This window comes from Acipenser ruthenus, chromosome 11 (genome assembly GCF_902713425.1).
Source record: "Acipenser ruthenus chromosome 11, fAciRut3.2 maternal haplotype, whole genome shotgun sequence".
Lineage (NCBI taxonomy): Eukaryota > Metazoa > Chordata > Actinopteri > Acipenseriformes > Acipenseridae > Acipenser > Acipenser ruthenus.
This window is the reverse complement of record NC_081199.1, coordinates 23541168-23563947: the sequence shown is the minus strand read 5'-3', so window position 1 is coordinate 23563947 and position 22780 is coordinate 23541168.

Genomic DNA, 22780 nt, shown 5'->3' with positions numbered 1-22780 from the left:
GAAAAATACTTAGTATTAAGGATCAAATTCCACAAAATGATTTTGAGCTCTGTGTGCCACCAAAAAAAATCGAAACAGAATTACATTATTTTTCTCTGATTAACTTAAAAGACTTAAATAAAATAGTTATGCACATTAAATCTTCTTCGTGTCTTTTGGATCCTATACCAGCCAGACTCTTGAAGGATATGTTTAGTAAGCTGTCCAATGATGTCCTCGATATAGTTAATAGCTCTTTGTCGTCAGGAAGGTTTCCTTCTTCTTTAAAAACAGCCTTAGTGAAACCTTTACTTAATAAATCTAATCTGGATAGTTCAGTTTTAAGTAATATTAGACCTATTTAAAACCTTCCTTTTTTAGCAAAGGTACTTGAAAAAGTCGTTTTTTAAACAAATTAATAGTTTCCTTGGAAATAATAACATCTTCGAGAAATTTCAATCAGAATTTCGTGCTAACCATAGCACTGAGACTGCACTTGTCAAAGTGGTAAATGAGCTACGTATAAGTACAGATTCTAAGTGTTTATCTGTGCTGATCCTTTTAGATCTGAGTGCTGCTTTTGATACTGTGGATCATAAGATTTTAATTAATCGTCTTAGAGAATGGGTGGGCCTTTCTGGTAGTGTTAGTGTCCTAAACTGGTTCATATCCTATTTAATGAATAGACAGTATTTTGTTGCCTTAGGAGAATCTACATCTGGACTAGCTAATATTACAAGTGGTGTTCTGCAGGGCTCCATTCTTGGTCCCATGTTATTTTCTTTATACATGCTGCCTCTCGGGGATGTTATTCGTAAACATGGGGTGAATTTCCACAGCTATGCATATGACACGAGTTTGTAAGTTGTCTGTCAAATATTTACAAATTCTTTAACAGTGGGTAACTGTTATTCAAAGATATATTTTCAGATTTATTTATTTATTTATGTACACTGCCTGGCCACTTTATTAGGACATGTCTACGCGATTGGATTTGGCATCGCCCTGGTGTAGGGCATATTCTCCTGGTGTACCCTTGATTACTTGATTACTCTGGAAGGCTGAACGAATGCTGTAGTTTACTAAAGCATCGATGAGGATCAATTTATCCAACAATCCTGTACTTGTACCCTGATGATGATGGCTACATTCAAAATGATAACACACCTATCTACAGAATTGTGTACTAATGCTTTTAGGAGCACGACCAAGACTTCAGGCATCTTCCATGGCCACCACAATCCCTGGCTCTCAATCCAATTGAGCATGTTTGGGATGAACTTGAATTACACATGCATCATCATGATCTTCTGCCTGCCTCTCCTCACCAATTAAAGTGTTACAGAATACCCTGCAAAGTTTAAAATGAACTGCGATGTTTAGAAGAAAACATCTCTTTCTCTTGGAGAACGTACTCAAGTTACCTATGACAGTGGTTCCCAACCTTTTTTGGGTATTGTACCCCCAAAACACTTTCACCTGCCTGAAGTACCCCCTTATGCGTGTGTGACCGGTGTGAATCCTAGATTAGGTGTAAATTTGACTAAATTAGGTTTAATATCAATATTATTTGTCTGTCTGTCATTTACCTGTGAATAATGACAATGTACAATGACAATTACTATAATAATACTCATACTTTTATCAGTTTAATATTTGTATGACTTTTTCACATCTTCAAGAGTCCAGACCAGTTATACAAAAACAAAGATCAAATTTTATACACATCGTAGCAGCCTACTCTCAATATCACCCATATGTATAGACTTGCGTATGACACATGAGGACTCATCAATCAATGAGAAACTTGACCCTGTCTCTCACTCATAAGCTTTGTCAGTCTCGGGGACAGTGTGGCAACAGCAGTTATCAGGCTTTTCTCCAAGTTGAGTCTGTTCCTGTGCTTGGTCTTGATTATGGTCATAGATGAAAATGTCACTTCACAAAAATATGTAGATCCAAATGGCAGCAGTTCATTCAGTGCATGTTTCCCCAAATCAGGATATTCCTTCTCCACATCACACCAGAACTGTGACAGTGTTGTCTCTGAGTACCTCATTTTCAAGCCACGGTCTGAGGACACATCCAGCAGATTTTCCTGCAGTCTGGTAGGAATGTTGTTGTTCGTACTTTCAATCATGAAAGGATTACGCACTCAGTCAAGTTTGGCAGACTTGTTTTCAATGTCAGGGAAGTAGGAGTTGAACTCACTGTTGAGTTTGGATAAATGTGTGCTCACTAGTTGCACCATAGGAGCTCTGTCAACATCACCTGTAGAAAGGTAGGTGTCAAGCTGCTGGAAACAACTTATGTCCCCATCTTCACATTTCCTCTCCCAGAGTTTGATCTTCTTCATGAATCCACACACTTTGTCATACATGTTTAGAATGTGTGTGTCTTTACCTTGCAGAGTTAGATTCAGGTTGTTCAGTTTGCTGAACACATCAGCAAGTTAGGCAAGGCGGGCTACCCAGTCTGTGTCCTCGAACACAGCCAGAAGGGGGTGTGAGTGCTCTGACAGAAAAGCACGCACTTCGTCGCGCAGCTCAAAAAGCCTCTGTAGTGCTTTCCCTCTCGATAGCCAACGTACGTCGGTGTGAAGCAGTAGCTGCTGGTGCTCAGTCCCACTGTCATGACAGAGCCTTTCAAACAGTCTGTGATTCAGAGGCCTGGACTTGATAAAGTTAATCACTTTCACTGCGTCATTCAAAACATCATGTAACTCAGGACTCATTCTCTTGCTGGCCAGTGCCTCCCTGTGAATGATACAGTGATTCCACTCAACGTCGGGGTTGACCTTCTTTATTTGGGCAAGTAATCCTTTCACCCTCCCAGTCATTGATGCCGCACCATCCGTGCACAAATGAGTACAGGATTTCCAATCCAGATTGTGCTCTGAGAAAAAGCTGTCAATAATGTGAAACACATCCTCACCCATAGTGCTCCCCGTTAGCTTCTTGCAGAACAGAATGTGCTCAGTAATTTCCGAAATGTCTCTGTATCGCACAAACGCAATCAACTGGGCTTCCCCGTTGACATCGGTTGATTCATCCAACTGCAGAGCAAATGAACCGGAATGTTTTAACTTTTCCACCACTTGATCAACAATATCAACGCCCATGTCATTGATCCTGCGGCACACCGTGTTATTTGACAATGGTACAGTCTTCAGTGCATCAGCTGCTTTCTCATTGTTTCTGCGAGAATAACAGCAGCAGGCAAAATTAGCTCCTCAGCTATAGTAAACGGCTTTTTGGACTTAGCCACAAGTAGCGACACAGCATATGAGGTTTCCAATGCTTTGGTTGATACTGCAGTTGCTTTCTTTAATTTCTCTTGACTTCCCTTAAATTCCGACAGCTTTCTATGGAAAAACTCTGCTGTCTTACCCACACAGGAAAGATGCTTGGTACTGAGGTGCCGTTGTAAATGGGCTGGTTTCATGCTATTATTTGAGAGCACATCGCCACAGAGGAAACACAGTGGCTGAGGCGGCTCTGTAGGTGTGGATGTGAAACCGAAGAGGACATACTGTTCATGAAAGTGACGTACTTTGACTTGTCAACTTTCTTTCTTTTCTCCACGTGTTCACTTGACCTGCCGCTAGCGTTGCTGCTGCTTGGAACAGTGTGTTTTTTCAGCCATTGATCCATAGCTAGTGTCTTTCTTCTACTCAAAGTTAGCTGCCTGTTACCTGAAATCGTGAGTGACTCTGGCGCGCGGCCGCGGAGGAGCGAGCGAGGGTCAACTGGCGGGAAGTGGCCATGGTGAATAAAAAATACACACCGAAATTAAAGTAAAAAATTGTCCTATAAATACAAAATAAACTAGAGATTTCACACCAGTGACCTCAGTAAATGTTTTCCTGCCTATTGAGATTGAAATAACTTGAACATATGAATTGTTTGGAAATATTTTTCCCAATATATATATTTTTTTTTGCACATTTTTGAAAATCTTCCCACGTACTCCCTGGGGACTGCCCACGTACCCCTAGGGGTACGCGTACCCCCGGTTGGGAAACACTGACCTATGTGTGAATAAAAAAAATATTGAAACTATCAGAAATATGTTGGGATACAACAAAGGTGATGTTGTTTCTTATAAACACTACTGGTGGTTCTGTAACACTTTAACATCCCTCAAGACACCTTCCAGCACATTATGGAGTCTATGCCACATTCTGTCAAGGTTGTGATCAGGGTACAATTAGGTACTAGTCCTTTGTATCTGTGAGTTCTCAGAGGATCTGTTCTAATCCTCACTGCAGTCCAATGCCGGTAAGCTGTGGTTATGGTGTGACAGAATAGCTTGCTGGCCTCATTCCTGGCATTGGAGGCTATGGAAAGAATGCAGTGATGATAGTTATGATAGGTGTAAGCAGGATGAATTGCATTCCTCCCAGCCTCAGTAAATAGATGATCACTCTGTTCAGAACAAATCCCAGTAAGTTGCTTTGTTTTTAAGGCAGAAGCTGTTGTAATGAACTACTTGGAAGGCATCCTTAAGGAAGGTGGTGGCGACTGCTGGATCCCAGATTGGATGATAATGCACTATTAGTGAAGCAGACATACAAGCCTCAGTACAGTAGCTACTACTCAACTCAGTCAGCCAACAAATTAGAGAATGTAAGTAAAATGAGAATACTTCAGAATCAGCATTCTGAGATAAAACTATAAGAAACTAAGTCATGTAGGCAGGCATGTCAGATTATGCCTTCTTCAGTGCAAATGAGATCATTCCCTTGTTTGGCATTAGGCAGTGGTGTAGTGGGGCAGTGTGACAGGATTGGCAGAGGTTGAGACTCAGAGACAGTTTGAAGTTCAAAATAAAGCTTTTTAATAAACAAAAATAATCAAATAAATAGGCACAAGGGCCAAACAAAAAGGTTTCCAACACAAAATAAACACAAAACAAAACTTACAAGATAAGGCTTCCAGGCTGGGCGTTGCCTTCACTGGTTTACCAAGCTAACAAAACACAACACACACAAAAACACTCTTTTTCTCCTTTCAGAACTCTCTCTAGCCAGGGCCTCTCCCCTGGCTTTTATCCCCTGTGGCTGGAGCCCAATTAATCAATAATTGCTGATTATTCAATTAGGGCTCCAGCCACATTCTCACATGTTTTCCTGGCAGGGAGGAATTTTACCCCCTCCCTGCCAGTCCCAGCCACGTTCATAAAGACGGGGCAGTCCCCGTCACATATCCCCCCCCCCTTGTGCCAAGCACAACATGGCCTAAATGGCCACCTCCCCCCTCAGTCTCAGTCCCGGAAGAGGGGGAAGCACAGTGTCCATGGGGGTGGCCATGGTGGGACGTCCGGCACCACCCAATTCTTCGTGGCCGGCAGCTCCCTCTTCCGGGGCTCCGGCCACACACTATCCTGCCGCGAAAGTGTCACTGGGGGAGCTGGTCTCCTGACCTCCCTCCCCCTCTTCATGGCCGGCAACTCCCCTCCGTGGGGCTCCGGCCACAGTGTAGCGACCCCAGGCGAAGCAGGATCCCTAGCAACCCCAGGCGAAGCAAGATCCCCGAAGACCCCAGGCGACGGCAGCAGCAGCGGACCCTCGGGAGACGACGGCAGCAGCAGCGGACCCTCGGGAGGGGGAGACGGGAACGGCGGCCCGGCTCCCTCTGGTGGCGGAGGCGGGAACGGCGGCCCGGCTCCCTCTGGTGGCGGAGGCGGGAACGACGGCCCGGCTCCCTCTGGTGGCGGAGGCGGGAACGACGGCCCGGCTCCCTCTGGTGGCGGAGGCGGGAACGGCAGCTCGTCTCCCTCTGCTGGCGGAGGCGGGAACGGCAGTTCGTCTCCCTCTGCTGGCGGAGGCGGGAACGGCAGCTCGTCTCCCTCTGCTGGCGGAGGTGGGAACGGCAGCTCGTCTCCCTCTGCTGGCGGAGGCGGTGGAGGGAGCGATAGCTCTGGCTGTTCCCCCTCTGCTGGCGGTGGAGGTGGGAACAGCCTGTATTCTTCCCCTGCGGGTCCCTTCAGCCCTGGGCCTGTGGGCTTCCCCTTCTCGGCCCGTGGACGCACCGACTCCTCCCGCTCGGGCCGTAGACGCACCGACTCCTCCCGCTCGGGCCGTGGACGCACCGACTCCTCCTGCTCGGGCTCCTCCCCCTCGGGCTGTGGACGTTCGGGCTCCTCCCTCTCGGGCTGTGGACGTTCGGGCTCCTCCCTCTCGGGCTGTGGACGTTCGGGCTCCCCCTCTCTGGGCGACGGCAGCGGCTCCCATTCTGGCTCTCGGGACGACGGCTCCTCCCCTTCTGGCTCTCGGGACGACGGCTCCTCCCCTTCTGGCTCTCGGGACGGCGGCTCCTCCCCTTCTGGCTCTCGGGACGGCGGCTCACCCCTCTCTGGCTCTCGGGACGACAGCTCACCCCTCTCTGGCTCTCGAGACGACGGCTCACCCCTCTCTGGCTCTTGGGACGACAGCTCACCCCTCTCTGGCTCTCGGGAAGACAGCTCCACCTTCTTTATTGGAATGACTGGGGGCTCTCCCATATCTACCGCCAGGTAGTTAATGACCATCAGGGCCAGCTCTGCGAAGGACGCCGGGTGATGCTGTTCCTCCCACTTTTCCCACCTCCCCCCATCTCGACGCCACAGCGTGTTGATAACTATGGGGAGGTCGTGGAAGAGGTCCGTCTCAGGGTGCATCAACCAGTCCCATATTTCCTGGGATGGTGGTGAAGGCGGTGATGTTGGAAGTGGTGGGGTGGCTGCCGAGGACGGGGTTTGCAGCTGCTCCTGGTCCAGATTGTGGGGGCATCCTGCCCAGCTATGGCCATCCGCCTCACAGCGCCCACACCAGTCAGTTGGTGGCCCATCTGGACAGGACCTCCACCGATGATCCACGTTCCCGCACCAAGAGCACCAGGGAAAAAGGCTGGCTGTGTCCTCCAGCTGGGGTGGCTGTTGTTGCAGCAGCTTACATTTCTTCGGCTGCTGCATCTCCTGCCTTTGCCGTTGTCTGCTCTTCTTCCCCATTTTCTCTTTTTTTTTTTTCCAAAAAAAACCTCCCAAAATTCAAGAAAAAAAAAATTACTGCTCTGAGCCTCCAGGTGGCGCTATCCCACTCTGACACCAAAAATAAAGTTTCCAGGCCGGGCGTTGCCTTCACTGGTTTACCAAGCTAACAAAACACAACACACACAAAAACACTCTTTTTCTCCTTCCAGAACTCTCGCTAGCCAGGGCCTCTCCCCTGGCTTTTATCCCCTGTGGCTGGAGCCACATTCTCACATGTTTTCCTGGCAGGGAGGAATTTTAACCCCCTCCCTGCCAGTCCCAACCATGTTCATAAAGACGGGGCAGTCCCCCGTCACAGGCATATTTTAAAACTGCTTGGAATTTTTAAAAACTATTTCATAAATGTTTTAAAATGTAACTTATGTGTTAATGGATTGAAATCACAACTGCATTTCCAGCCTTCTGAAATTAATTCTAACAGATGAAAAAGATGACAACAACTGACATTTATAGTTCATTACTGGACTTTACACACAGACATTACTACTTTGGCATTAAACATTAGAAGTTGTGATCTAATTATTAAATTATTATTAATTTAAACCAGCATAAGAGAGAAAAGAACCTCAACAGGCACAAGCCTGGAGTTAAATGGCCAAGAGCTTGTGAGAAAACTGCATGGGACACAGTAAACACAGATCTCTGCGTTGCATTGGAAAGATTAAGTGGAACAGTTGAAAAGAAGCTGGATAAATTTGGGGACATCATCTACGCATATGGAAGTGAGAGGTTTGGAGTTGAAAAAAGGAAGGAAAAAGTACAAACTATTCCTGGAAAGTCTAGACGGCAGCAGGAGATTGAACGCTTAGTTAGAGAAAGGAGACAGCTGAGGAATCAATGGAGAAGAGCAGAACAAAGTCAGAAGGAGGGACTCAATCTCTTACAAAGGGTCATAAAAGATAAGCTTGCAACATTGCGCAGAGCTGAGCGCCTACGGAAACGCTACAAAAAGAAGGAGCATGCGAGAGCTAACTTTTATAAAGACCCATTAAAATTTGTAAAGAAGTTATTCACCAGTGAGAAGAATGGCACACTAAAAGCATCTAAGGTTGAGCTGGAGAGATATTTGGAGGAAACACATACAGATTCAAAAAGGCAGGAGCCTATGTCAGTTCCGTCAGACATCCCACCTATCAATCCACCAGAATACCAAATGGAGGACTGTGCACCTAAGTGGAAAGAAATAGAGCAAGCTGTGAAAAAAGCAAGGGCTTCATCATCTCCAGGGCCTAATGGAGTTCCGTACAGTGTACAAGAGTGCTTCAGGAGTTCTACGAATTCTGTGGAAATTGATGAAAGTGGCATGGGAAAAACAGGTTGTACCAAGAGCATGGCGCCGAGCAGGTGGAGTCTTTATACCTAAAGAAAAAGATTCTACAAGCATCAGTCAGTTTCGTCCCATTTCCCTATTAAATGTAGAAGGCAAGATTTTCTTCAGCATTATTGCTCAGAGATTGTCAGCTTACCTATTAAAGAACTGCTTCATTGACACTTCAATACAAAAAGCGGGCATTCCAGGTTTCCCAGGTTGCTTAGAACACATCAATGTGATCTGGCAACAAATTCAATCAGCTAAAAAGGAGAGGAAGGAGCTCCATGTGACATTCCTGGATTTGGCTAATGCATATGGTTCAGTGCCACATGAACTACTTTGGGCAGCATTTGATTTTTTCAGTGTACCGATGACAATAACAAATTTAGTGAAAGCCTATTTTGGAGATTTGCAATTCAGTTTTTCAACTTCAGAATTCAGCACTACATGGCAATGCCTAGAGGTTGGAATAATGGCAGGATGCACCATTTCTCCACTGGCTTTTACCATGGCAATGGAAGTAATCATTAGGGCATCAAAATGGGTAGTAGGAGGAGAGCGCTTGGCTTCTGGAATGCGACTACCACCAATTCGAGCATACATGGATGACATGACAACCATGACTACAACAGTAGCCTGCACTAATCGATTATTGGGCAAATTAACCAATAACATTGAATGGGCACGAATGCAATTCAAGCCCACTAAATCAAGGAGCATCTCTATAATTAAAGGCAAAGTAGTAGATAAAACATTCTTCATTAATGGTGAGGCAATACCAACAGTGTCTGAGAAGCCAGTGAAGAGTCTTGGGAGATGGTACGACGGGGATCTAAAGGACACAGTTCGTGTGGGAGAAGTTAGACAACAAGCAGTGGAAGGGTTGAAGAGCATAGACAGCTGCGCTCTACCAGGTAAACTAAAACTCTGGTGCTTTCAGTTTGGTCTACTGCCGAGGTTGCTGTGGCCACTGACTGAGTACGAGGTTTCTTTGAAATGAGAAGCTGGAAGCTTTAATCAGTTCATACATCAGGAAATGGTTGGGAGTTCCACGCTGCCTCAGCAGAGTGGGACTTTATGGTAAAGGAATACTGCAGCTACCAGTCTCTGCTCTAACCAAGGAGTTTAAGTGCACCAAGGTCAGACTGGAAATGACATTAGTAGAGTCACGCGATAAATGCGTAAGGGAGGCTGCACCTGTGTTGAAAACTGGAAGAAAGTGGGCAGCAAAGAAAGCTGTGGAAGATGCAAAGGCTGCCCTTCGAATTGGTGATATCATGGGGCAAGTTCAGCATGGAAGAGGGGGTCTTGGTTTCAGTTCAGCTCCTCCTACATGGCACAAGGCAGCCCCAGCTCAAAGGAGGAAGCTGGTAGTCAATGAGGTGCAAAAGCAGGAGGAGAGGATGAGGTGTATAAAGGCCATTTCCCAGGCCAAGCAGGGAGAATGGATGAGATGGGAGAGTGTGGAACAACGCAAGATTGGCTGGCAAGACCTATGGTCAATGGAACAGAGCAGGATCAGTTTCCTCATCAGGTCAACATATGATGTTCTCCCATCACCACAGAACCTAAACCTCTGAGTAGGAGAGGATCCCTCATGTCCTTTGTGTTCATCACCTGCAACATTAAGGAACATTTTGACAGGATGTAAGGTGGCTCTTAGCCAAGGACAGTTTACTTGGCGCCATGACCAGGTGCAGCGATGTTTGGCCTTAGCATTGGAAGACAAGCGTAACATGACCAATAAGTTGTCACCTGTTCCATCAAAACATTACACACAAAAGACAACATTCCTCCGCCCAGGAGAGCAACCACCAAGAAAAGGTGTTAAAACCAATCCTCGCCCAGGACAACTGGAAGCTGCTAGAGACTGGAAAATGCTGGCAGATGTTGGTCAACGGCTTATTTTTCCACCTGAGATTGCCACCACTAACCTTCGACCAGATATTGTCTTGTGGTCTGGATCAGCACGCCTTGTTCACCTGGTAGAGTTAACAGTGCCATTGGAGGATGCTGTAGATGAGGCGTATGAGAGGAAGAAACTGCGGTATGCTCAACTAGCCACTGAAGCGGAACAGCGAGGATGGAGAGTTCGGGTTTACCCAGTGGAAGTGGGTTGTCAAGGATTTGTGGCACACTCTACAACCCGGTTTCTCAGAGACGTCGGATTCAGTGGCCAAGAGTTGCGTCGCACAGTGAAGAACTTATCTGAAGCAGCAGAGAGGAGCAGCAACTGGCTGTGGTTGAGACGGAAAGATTTTGGCTGGGGATCTCAAGCACAATAGAAAGAAAGAAACGCTGATGTACAGGTAAGTAAGCTGGGCTGAGTTGAGTGGGGGACGGAGGGGGGTGATGCTGGGACGCCAGAATCACCGTCGAGCCCTCTTGAGGTGTCGTGGGCTAGTCGACGAAACACTGAGGATGGAAGGTGCCCACTTGAAAACCCCAGAGATGTACCCTACTTAGCTCAATCCAGACGGTTGTCATGCTGATGCGCTGGGGAGGCCGCACTGTGGTTGATCCCCGGAGCCAGCATCGCAGCCGTTGTGTGTGCTGATGCGCCAGGGAGGCAAATAAGCTGATCCCTGTAGCCAGCATTACACTTCAGCCATTAACACCAGACTGAAGGATATCTACATCATCATATGGAAGGAAACGTAAATGGATGGAGACACATATGGATCACATTAGTTTACTGTAAAGCTACGTCTTAGTTGGTGCTTATCTTGGCGAGAGCCGAGTTCAAATCAGCATGAAGTTTTAACATCTACTCTCGTGTAATGGAAATCTTGTGATGTAATCACGAAACAGAATGAATACAAGGTTCTCAGTAAATTTGCAATTACCTTTACACCTGCACAAAATAAAGACAACAGTACAGTAAGTGATGTGCGTTTAGTCAACAACCAGTTTTTTGGTCGACTGTCACTTTCTATTGGACTATTTGGTGCTACCTCTGTGTGGCGCATATACATTGTTTGAGAGTTGTTTGCAAATATTCAGCAACAATAGTATGTGCCCATAGAACCAGCCTGTCCCTCAATACAGTGGCTGCACAGACCAATGACTAGCAGATAGCAAATACTCCTGGAAAGGCAACATTTGCAGAAACCGTGACCAGGGAGCACAACTCCGCAATCGAGTCAAAGAAACTAATTTGTAGCAATCATGTTTTTTTCATTTTAAATCATAGTTGTCATGCCTTAAACGTTTCTGTGCCATGTTAAACTGTGCTGTTAAACGTTTCTGTGCCATGTTAAACTATGCTGTTAAACGTTTCTGTGCCATGTTAAACTGTGCTGTTAAACGTTTCTGTGCCATTTTAAACTGTGCTGTTAAACGTTTCTGTGCCATGTTAAACTGTGCTGTTAAACGTTTCTGTGCCATGTTAAACTGTGCTGTTAAACGTTTCTGTGCCATGTTAAACTGTGCTGTTAAACGTTTCTGTGCCATGTTAAACTGTGCTGTTAAACGTTTCTGTGCCATGTTAAACTGTGCTGTTAAACGTTTCTGTGCCATGTTAAACTGTGCTGTTAAACGTTTCTGTGCCATGTTAAACTGTGCTGTTAAACGTTTCTGTGCCATGTTAAACTATGCTGTTAAACGTTTCTGTGCCATGTTAAACTGTGCTGTTAAACGTTTCTGTGCCATTTTAAACTGTGCTGTTAAACGTTTCTGTGCCATGTTAAACTGTGCTGTTAAACGTTTCTGTGCCATGTTAAACTGTGCTGTTAAACGTTTCTGTGCCATGTTAAACTATGCTGTTAAACGTTTCTGTGCCATGTTAAACTGTGCTGTTAAACGTTTCTGTGCCATTTTAAACTGTGCTGTTAAACGTTTCTGTGCCATGTTAAACTGTGCTGTTAAATGTTTCTGTGCCATGTTAAACTGTGCTGTTAAACGTTTCCATGCCATGTTAAACTGTGCTGTTAAATGTTTCTGTGCCTGCTCTACTTCCTGTGCCTGCTCTATTTCCCTTCATCTTCTCCCTTCTCAACACCTCTCTCCTTTCTGGTCTCTTTCCCTCTGCCTTCAAACAAGCCTCTATCACTCCCATCCTCAAAAAAATTACCCTCGACCCCACCTCCCTCCAGAGCTACCATCCTGTCTCCCTCCTACCCTTCCTCTCCAAAACCCTCGAGCGGACTGTACACCGCCAGCTCTCTGCTTTCCTGTTCAACCACTCTCTGCTCAACCCTCTCCAATCTGGCTTCCGCTCTGCTCACTGTTTCATTTCCTGACCCACCTCGACAGTGTATTCTGGGTGAAAACTGTTACTGGCTGAAAGCATGCCAGTCAAGAGAGGAAGCAGCTGGTTGGTCAATTTCAATCTCCAGCTGAAATGACCAAGGAAGGGCAACGCTAACTGAAAGAATTGCTTGCAAATGGGCTGCTCAGGTTGTTTTTTTTTTTTTACATATTTACTGTAACTAAACTATACTTATACTATACTATAAGACTTATGAAATTATTAATATATTATTTTTGTTTGCTACAACCATAGAAGACAATAAACAAATGCCAAGAACTATATAATACATTCTAATAATGATAACAGCAGCAAGGGACAAGGTACTGAAGCTAAACAGATGTTCAGACTCAAGTGAACCTTTAATTATTCTTGGAGTTATATTGCCATCTAGTGGTGTACAGAAGTATTAAAAATTGTTAGATTAAAGGTTATAACTGGGGTTAGCCAGTAAATTCTAGAATTAACATATCACATTTTTTGGATATGTCTTGCATTAACCAGTTTGGGCTGGATAATCTTAGAATTAATAATTTTCTATAGACAGGTGAAGCTTTGTTACTATCTAGGCTGGACAATGGAACTGACATGTACATTACAGTATCTCTACCTCCCTGAATAATTGAGAAATCATTCTGTGTTATTGTTGTACAAAGTGACAATGTAACATGTACTAGTCATTACCTAGCAATGCTAACAGTGGTGGAATTACATAGAGTAAAGATAATTGTTTTACAGAACCTGTTGCTTTTTCAAAGGTTTCTCACTGGGTGCATACATTAAAAGTTTCTTAAAACAATACAAACCTCCAAAGTATGGAATGATCATATTATATACAATTTTAAACTAAGGGATTTTACCAAAACATTTTTGCAATTATTATGAACTGCATACATACATCTGAAGCTGCCTCAAGCCGAGAGTAAGTAGCGGGATTCCAAAAAATATAGTGTTACACGTCCCCACATGCTGGCCGTCAACTGGACCTCACCTTCTCCAGGGCCTGCTGCCCCTCCACCCTCTCTGTCACCCCCCTGGACCTCTCTGATCACTATTTCATCTCTTTTTCTCTGTCTCTCCCCCCTCTCCCTGCTCCTCCTACCCCCACTGTCACCTCTCACCGTAACCTCCGCTCTCTCTCCCCCTCTGTCCTTGCCTCCACTGCTCTCTCTCACCTCCCTCCTATCGACTCCTTCTCACAACTCTCCGTAGACTCTGCTACCTCCACCCTCTTCTCCTCACTCACCTCCTCCCTCGACTCCCTCTGTCCCCTCACCTCCCGTCCTGCTCGCCCCTCCCATCCCCATCCCTGGCTCTCCTCTGCGCTCCGCTCGGCAAGAATCACACTGCGATCTGCTGAAAAGAAATGGAAGAGAACCAAACTCCCTGCTGCCCTAGACCTTTACCGCACTCTCCTCTCCTCCTTCTCCTCTACTCTCTCCTCTGCTAAATGTGCTTATTTCCAATCTGTAATCCAAGCCTCCCTCCTAAACCCTCCCCCCCTCCTCCTCCCTCCTCTATCTCCCCTGATGACTTTGCCTCCTTCTTCTCTTCTAAAATTTCAGATATCCGCAAACTCTTTAACACCTCTCCCTCCCCCGCACCCCCTCCCGCTCCAACTCCTACACCCACTGCAACCCCTACTAACTCACCCTCCTTCTCCACCTTCTTGCCACTCTCAGACTCTGACCTCTCCTCCCTGCTCCAGGGTCACAAACCCACCACGTGTGCCTTGGACCCCCTCCCCACTCACCTCTTTCAAGCTGCTGCTCCTGCTCTACTCCCCTTCATCTCCTCCCTCCTCAACACCTCTCTACTTTCTGGTTTCTTCCCCTCTGCCTTCAAAAAAGCCTCGATCACTCCCCTCCTCAAAAAACCTACCCTCGACCCCACCTCCCTCCAGAGCTACCGTCCTGTCTCCCTCCTACCCTTCCTCTCCAAAACCCTCGAGCGGACTGTACACCGCCAGCTCTCTGCTTTCCTGTCCAACCACTCTCTGCTTGACCCTCTCCAATCTGGCTTCCACTCTGCTCACTCTACTGAAACTGCCCTCCTGTCTGTCACCAACTCACTTAAATGTGCCCGAGCTGCCTCTCTCTCCTCTGTCCTAATTCTCCTCGACCTCTCTGCTGCCTTTGACACTGTTGATCACTCTATTCTACTATCATCTCTTGCTGACCTGGGGATCTCTGGCACTGCTCTGGCCTGGTTCTCCTCCTACCTCTCCAACCGCACTTACCAGGTAACCTGGCGTGGAGCAACCTCCACACCTCACCCTCTCTTAACTGGAGTCCCCCAAGGGTCAGTCTTGGGTCCTCTCCTGTTCTCTCTCTACACCCGCTCCCTGGGCCCCCTCATCGCATCCTATGGTTTCTCATACCATTTCTATGCTGATGATGCTCAGATTTTCCTCTCCTTCCCCACCTCTGACTCCACCATCTCCTCCCATATCTCTACCTGTCTGTCTGCTATTTCCTCCTGGATGCACTCGCATCACCTCAAACTCAACCTCTCTAAATCTGACCTCCTTTTCTTTCCCTCCTCCTCCCCCTCCTCTGATCTCTCCATCTCTGTTCCTCTGGAATCTACCACACTCTCTCCCTCTTCTTCAGCTAAGAACCTTGGAGTCACCCTGGACCCCTGCCTCTCTTATTCCCAGCACATCTCCACTCTGGCACGCACTTGCCGATTCTTCCTGAGCAACATCCGAAGAATCCGACCCTTCCTCACCAACTATGCTACCCAGCTCCTGGTCCAGGCCCTGGTACTCTCCCGCCTAGACTACTGCAACTCCCTCCTGGCTGGCCTCCCTGCGTCCGCCACCCGTCCGCTCCAGCTCATCCAGAACTCTGCTGCCCGCCTGGTGTTCTCTCTGCCTCGCTTCGCCCACGCTACTCCACTACTCCGCTCGCTCCACTGGCTCCCGATCACCGCTCGCATCCAGTTCAAGACTCTTGTACTAGCCTACAGATGCCTTGACCAGTCTGCACCCAGCTACCTCCAGACCCTCATCTCTCCCTACACCCCCACTCGACCTCTCCGCTCCGCCTGCACTAGAAGACTAGCTCTACCACCGCTACGCTCCCCTGCCTCCAAAGCCCGCTCCTTCTCCACCCTTGCTCCGCAGTGGTGGAATGACCTTCTTACAGATGTCAGGACTGCCCAGTCCCTGACCACATTCCGGCGCCTCCTTAAGACTCACCTCTTCAAAGAGCACCTGTAGAACTCCTCTGTTTGTATCCTGGGACACTATCACCCTTCATGTAAATGTGCTTTATTTTGCTCTTATCAGCCCCTATTTTACTGCATTTAATCCTGTACTTCAGAATACTGTAATCTGCCAAGTTTTTAACCTGTAGTACTTTGTATTTAATCACATCCTGATGTAACTATCACTATTTAATCATATCCTGATGTAACTATCACTATTACCTGCTGTATTATTGAATTGTGGTTTGTCAAACTTTACTTGAACAAAAGTTATTGTATTTCTTGCTCTTATTGTATTACTTGTATTGTAACGCTTGAAATGTTTTTGCCTACGATTGTAAGTCGCCCTGGATAAGGGCGTCTGCTAAGAAATAAATAATAATAATAATAATAATGTTATACAACTGTTCAAATAGCGTACCTATAATTTTTCTTTTGATTAACATCCTGACAACTTTTCACACTTAACGTTAAAGTCTGTTTCAAAGCTGTTTTCAAAGCTGATTTCTTTGACTTATTTCCTTAAAATGAATGAATCCATTTTTTTAAACCAGTCTTTAAGTACATTAACAGCCCATGCTGCAGTTTTTTTCAGTCTTTGTTTTCTTCTATTTCATTTAGCTTTTCCTCATCTACTGTTATGTGTCTACTCTTGACAGTTGCTGGTACACTTATTTTATTTGTATTTTTTTTTTCAGATGGAAAGCTGTCTTCACTCAAAAAGTTGGTGTTGTACCAGTTATGTGGAGTTTCATCCCCAAATATAGTAAAGGAAATAGGTGGAATGTCATTCATTTTTGGCAGTGGTTTTGTAACTAGTAACAAATAAATTGGCAATTTGTCATGGGATTTAGAATGCAGTGGTACGTAGTGATTTATTCAGTGTGAAGCAGCTTATTAGTATGCAAGCCATGGTATACGCTATATATACGCATAGTCATGTGATGCTGTTTAACCAATTAGAGGATGTTATTATTCCAAGCCATATTATAAATATATACAATGAAACAATGAAAGTTTTACATCAGTAGCTCATTGGGCACATACATAATGTTATTGACATTTGAAATACTGAGCAGATAGGCTTGTTGATTGTTTGAGTAGTATTGTTTCTTGGGATAACAAAATACTGAGCTTAAGTCGTGTGATTTCATAAAAATGATAGGTGCTCAGTGTTTGTTATTTGAGTTGAGTTAAAATTGCCAAAATGAGTTAAGAATCTGTATAAATAGCCATTCAAAAAGACATGATTTTAATTAACGCGAGAACAGTGAAAGATGCGACCATGCCCACGGGGGGGAAGTTTAACCGGAACTGAAGGGTGTACCCGGTGAATATAGTTTTGCGCACCCAGATGTCGTCGGTGCAATGTTGCCAGAACTGGAGCTGTGGGACAGTGTAGGGGTGGGTCAACAACTGCCTGGGTTTTTTTGGGCTGCGCTCTCTCGCAAGGGGCCTGGCCAGAGCCACGAGGGCGCTGCCTGCCACCTCCTCTAGGGCGCAATCCTCCGTGCTGCAATCTTACAAACGTGGGTTGGCCGCACGCTGTTGCACCTGAGGGGGAGGACTTGTTACCCCGTGGATGCGCCTGCTGCTGTGTTCTGCACCACTGGTGCTCCTGTGACCGCTTTGGCTGGAACGGCTTATTTGGCCACATGCTCGCCATCTGCTGTGACGCCTCACGCGCCTTGACGGAGCGTTGCAGCATCTCCTCCACCGCTGGGCCAAATGTGTGACCCGGTGAGATTGGGGCATCCAGCAAAGGAACCTTATCAGGCTCCTGTACCCTCGCCTGCGAGAGCCAGAGCTGCTTTCTTGCCACCACAAGAGATGCAATGCTCCTGCCCTGAGCTCACGCGTTTAGCTGAACCAGCAGCTGAGAGACTGTACCCAGCTCGGTCCTGAGGGCAACGGAAGGGCACTCAGGTAGGTCTCGAATGAGCACCTCCTGGTAGACCATTAGGAGGCTGGCCACGTTTGACAGCCTGAGTGCCTCTGTGGCCGCAGCGTACCCCTTCTTGAGGTGCACCTCTGTGATCCTTCATTGCTTGTTTGGGCATGCAGGATCCTTGGTCAGCCCTGATAGTGGTACTTGGTACTCTTCGCTTGCCCCTTGCATAGTGAAGGCCGAAGCCTTGCGAGAAGTCGCAGGGGCAGAGGCCGGTGCCCCCCAGGTGGAATGCACCTCCTTGATAAAATCCGGGAATGCTGGTAGCATCCTGGATTGAAGGGGCTTGGCTGATGGCGACTCGAAAAGGGAGCGCCGTGGTAACTCCAGCATAGGCCACGTAACACCCAAGTGACAGGTTGCTCTTTCCACCACTGACCACATAGGGTCATTAGTGTCCAGCACTTCGAGGTCGATCTCCTGCCCAGAGTGCTATGCTGTCCTCTTCCAGCAGAGGCTCCGTGTCAGGTGCGTCTCTTGAGACCGCATCGATGACCCACACCCCTTGGGGTTGTAGCTGCGAGACGGGGACCGGTGCAGATTGTGGAGGAGCCACTGGCTGGTTAATGATGGGCCCGGTCAGTTGTTCTGGGACCCGGGGCGCCACATTCGCTAAGGTCATGAGGAGGGATTGCTGCCCCATCATGACCTCCATAAACTCTGACATGTTGGAGATGAGCTCCGCTACCCCCAATCTGTCTTGGTGTCGCCTGTCCCGATGAGGGGAACGAGAGCGTCTCCTCCGGCGAGGTGATCTAGATCGAGACCTAGACTCCCGACGGGGGCATACCCCACGAGGGGAGGGGCTGCGGGAGCGTTCCCGAGTACGTCTAGCTGGGGACCTCTGACCAGCTGTAAGCTGGGAGGACGGGTTCCTGGAGAACTGCAGCCTCACCGGCGGAGTCGCTACAGACGACGGCGGGGCCGAGACTGTATGGGACGACCCCGAAGATGGAGAGTGACCCCCACCCGCCTTCTTCGCCCTCATCCGTCAAGGCAGAATGTGGCGTGCTCCGGCCCCAGACACGCTACGCAGTCATGGTGTGGATCGGTGGCAGGCAACTTAGCCTGGCAGGTCACGCAACGATGAAAACCCGACATAGTAACGTCGATGTGGCAAGCACCGATCGCCAAGCACTGACGCGTTGAACGTCGAACGCCGAGCACCAGAGGTGTGTGCTTTGAGGGTCGAGCACTGAACGCCGAAGTGTCAAGCACTGAGGTGCGTGCGTCGAGCACCGAAGCGTTGAGCGTCGATGCTCGACGCAAAAATAAAACAAAAAAACAGAAGGGAAACTACATCAAAACAAGGGCAAAAACTCAGGTAAGATGACCATTAAATGTATTTATCTATTGCTAGAAGTCTCAGAAACATGTCAGAACTTGAAGCTACTACACTAACAAGTAACTACGATGTCTTAGGTGTTACAGAAACTTGGTTATCTGAGAGTGATGGAGACGAATATAATATTAGTGGGTATACACTGTATAGGAAAGACAGGCAGGACAAAAGAGGCAGAGGGGTAGCGCTATAAATCAAAAATAATCTTGAAGCCCAGGTGTTAAATCTGGAATAAAAAAGCAACACAGAATAAGTATGGGTCAGAATAATTGAAACAAATTCTAAGGCCATAATAATAGGGGCATGCTATAGACCGCCAAATTCAGGCACCGAGCAAAATAATCTGCTATACAATGACTTTAGAAATGCGTGCAGCAAAGAAGAAGCTATATTAACAGGGGTTTTCAACTTCCCGTATATAAAATGGGAAAATCCGGTGGGGAGCAGGACAGACGAAATTGAAATGGTAGAAATGACAAATGACTGCTTCCTAACGCAATTTGTCAAGGCACCGACTAGAGGGGATGCATGCTTTGATTTAGTCTTTTCAAATAATGAAGACAGAATAACTAAAACAGAGGTCAAAGAACCATTGGCAAACTCAGATCACAACATGGTCTCATTTGAATTGCTTTTTAAAACCCCAAAAGTAACGAGTAAAACTACAGTTTACAATTTTAAAAAGGCAAACATGGAAGGAATGAAACAGAGACTAACAGAAGTAGATTGGAGTAAAATAGAGGAAACATCCACAGAAAAAGGATGGCTATTTTTAAAAAATGTAGTACTAGAGGCGTAAAACAATTACATCCCAAAAGTATACAAATCAAAATCTAAAACAAAATGGCCAAAATGGTTTAATAGATCAATTTAAAAAAATATTCAGAGAAAAAAGGCACTTTACAGAGCGTTTAAAAGGAACCAAGAACAAAGTATACAGAAACAGTACCTGGAACTGCAAACGCAAGTCAAAAAGGAAGTTAGAAAGGCCAAGAGGGAGAGAGAAATGAGCATTGCTAAGGGGGCTAAAGCCAATTCCAAAAAGTTTTTTTCCAATATTATAACTACAGACCAATTAGCCTGACTTCTATTATATGTAAACTTATGGAAACTATAATAAGATCCAAAATGGAAAATTACCTATATGGTAATAGTATCCTGGGAGACAGTCAACATGGTTTTAGGAAAGGGAGATTGTGTCTAACTAACCTGCTTGATTTTTTTGAGGATGTAACATTGACAATGGATAATTGCAAAGTATATGACATGGTTTATTTACATTTCCAGAAACCTTTTGACAAAGTCCTGCATAAAAGATTAATTCTCAAACTGAACACAGTAGGGATTCAAGGAAATGCATGCACATGGATTAGGGAGTGGTTACGTGTAGAAAGCAGAAAGTACTGATTAGAGGAGAAACCTCAAAATGCAGCGAGGTAACCAGTGGTGTACCACAGGGATCAGTATTAGGTCCTCTGCTATTCCTAATCTACATTAATGACTTAGCTTCTGGTATAGTAAGCAAACTTGTAACATTTGCAGATGACACAAAAATAGGAGGAGTGGCACACACTGTTGCAGCAGCAAAGGTCATTCAAAATGATCTAGACAGCATTCAAAATGGGGCAGAAACATGGCAAATGACATTTAATACAGAAAAGTGTAAGGTACTGCACGCAGGCAATAGAAATGTGCATTATATATATCATATGGGAGATACTGAAATTGAAGAAGGAATCTATGAAAAAAACCTAGGAGTTTATGTTGACTCAGAAATGTCTTCATCTAGACAATGTGGGGAAGCTATAAAAAAGGCCAACAAAATGCACAGATATATAATGAAAAGTATTGAATTTAAATCAAGGGAAGTAATGTTAAAACTTTACAATGCAGTAGTAAGACCTCATCTAGAATATTGTGTTCAGTTCTGGTCACCTCGCTACAAAAAGGATATTGCTGCTCTAGAAAGAGTGCAAAGAAGAGCGACCAGAATTATTCCGGGTTTAAAAGGCATGTCGTATGCAGACAGGCTCAAAAGAAGTACCAGCAATCAGACCCATCCTTTCAAGACAATAGGCAATCCATTAAAGACAGTCATGTGAGACTCACTTCTGGTTGGATGACTCCTGTAACAAGTCTGATCAGATCAGAGCATATAGTCAGGGGTACCAACAGGGGTACACACAACAGAAGCACAAGCCCAGCTAAACGGGACATTCCAATGGCAGCCGTCTTACAAGAATGCACCAGGAATAATTCTGAACTGCCTACAGGCATTGACAAACCCAACATTTCATGATATATGATGAAAAATGTTTTTGTTTTGTTTTTTAGAAATGTAAATCCTGAACATGTTTTAGTGTTTTGTTTTACCAGGATATGGTCATAACACCTGGCTGATGTCAATTATATTATGTCAGTATATTAATAGTTTAAAATGAGAGATTCCATTTGGGAAATTCCATTGAACATGTTTTGCTTATGCATTTTTATGTTCAATTATTGCAGTTTTACGATTATGTCTGAGCTGGTCAGTGATACATGTTGATACATTATGTTCTAACATATCTCAATTAGCCAGTTACTACAAACTGGAGTGTCTGAAAGATGTGTAGAATAGATTATTCCAGGCTATAATTAATAAGCGACAGCACGCAAAGCATGGACTGGGGGTACAGTGTATGCCAGCAATGATAGAGATAATTTAATAAATAGTGTACCTGATAGCCTGGAATATATTTATACCATCCTATTTTATATATGTCTATCAATTTTAATTTGGTTTATTTTTGTTGAAATCTGTTATGGATTAACTGTAACCTAGCAACTGGAAAGGGTTTTCTCACTGATAGGCAGGGATTCTGGGGCAGAATGTGACCCTCAAGGAGAAAGCGCTAAGGTATCCCCGTCATACTTACCAATGTTTAAATTGATTTCTGTTTTTCTTTTTAGTGTAAATGCAAAACAAATAATGTTAAACACATTTTCATTGTGATCCAGTCAGTGTTTTATGATGTGGTTCTTGGTCTTTTATTGGATAGGATTTTTAGCTAATAAAGTACATTATCATGGCTATCCCCACATTTCATTTTAAACCTGAACACACAACCTTTATGTTCACCGGCATTCAGTGTTCCACGGGCACTGGTGTGTAATACACTCTATGGTGTGTTAAAACATTCAGAATTCTCAACTCTATACCAATGCCTAAAGAAAAGCTGTCACTACTCAGCACATGTATATTGGATGAGTAATACTTTTTAATGATGAGCATTTAATTCTCAGATTGGGATTCAATCCTACTCCCTTGAGCTATGCCAAGCCCCTCCATAAGTCAATGAGATTTTACTACAGATTTCAAACAGTGTAATATTAAGTTGTAACAGGGAACTGGTGACATCTAGTGGTGCGCTAATAATATTACAGTGCAGATATTTCTTTAGTCTACTATAAATGAATGGATGCCAGTCCTCGTAAGGAGAACCGCATCATTTAGCAGCACACAAATACAGTATCTTTAAATCGGTGTGTATCTTATAACCCTAGCAACCACTTCATAACATCAAACATGTATGGTATAACCAATATTAATTTGAGATAAAAGAACAAAATTATGGATTCAGTGGTATATAAAATAAAATATTGTATATGCAATTTTTTTGTTTAATTTTGAAATGAATTAAATGTTTTATCAGCTACATTTACACA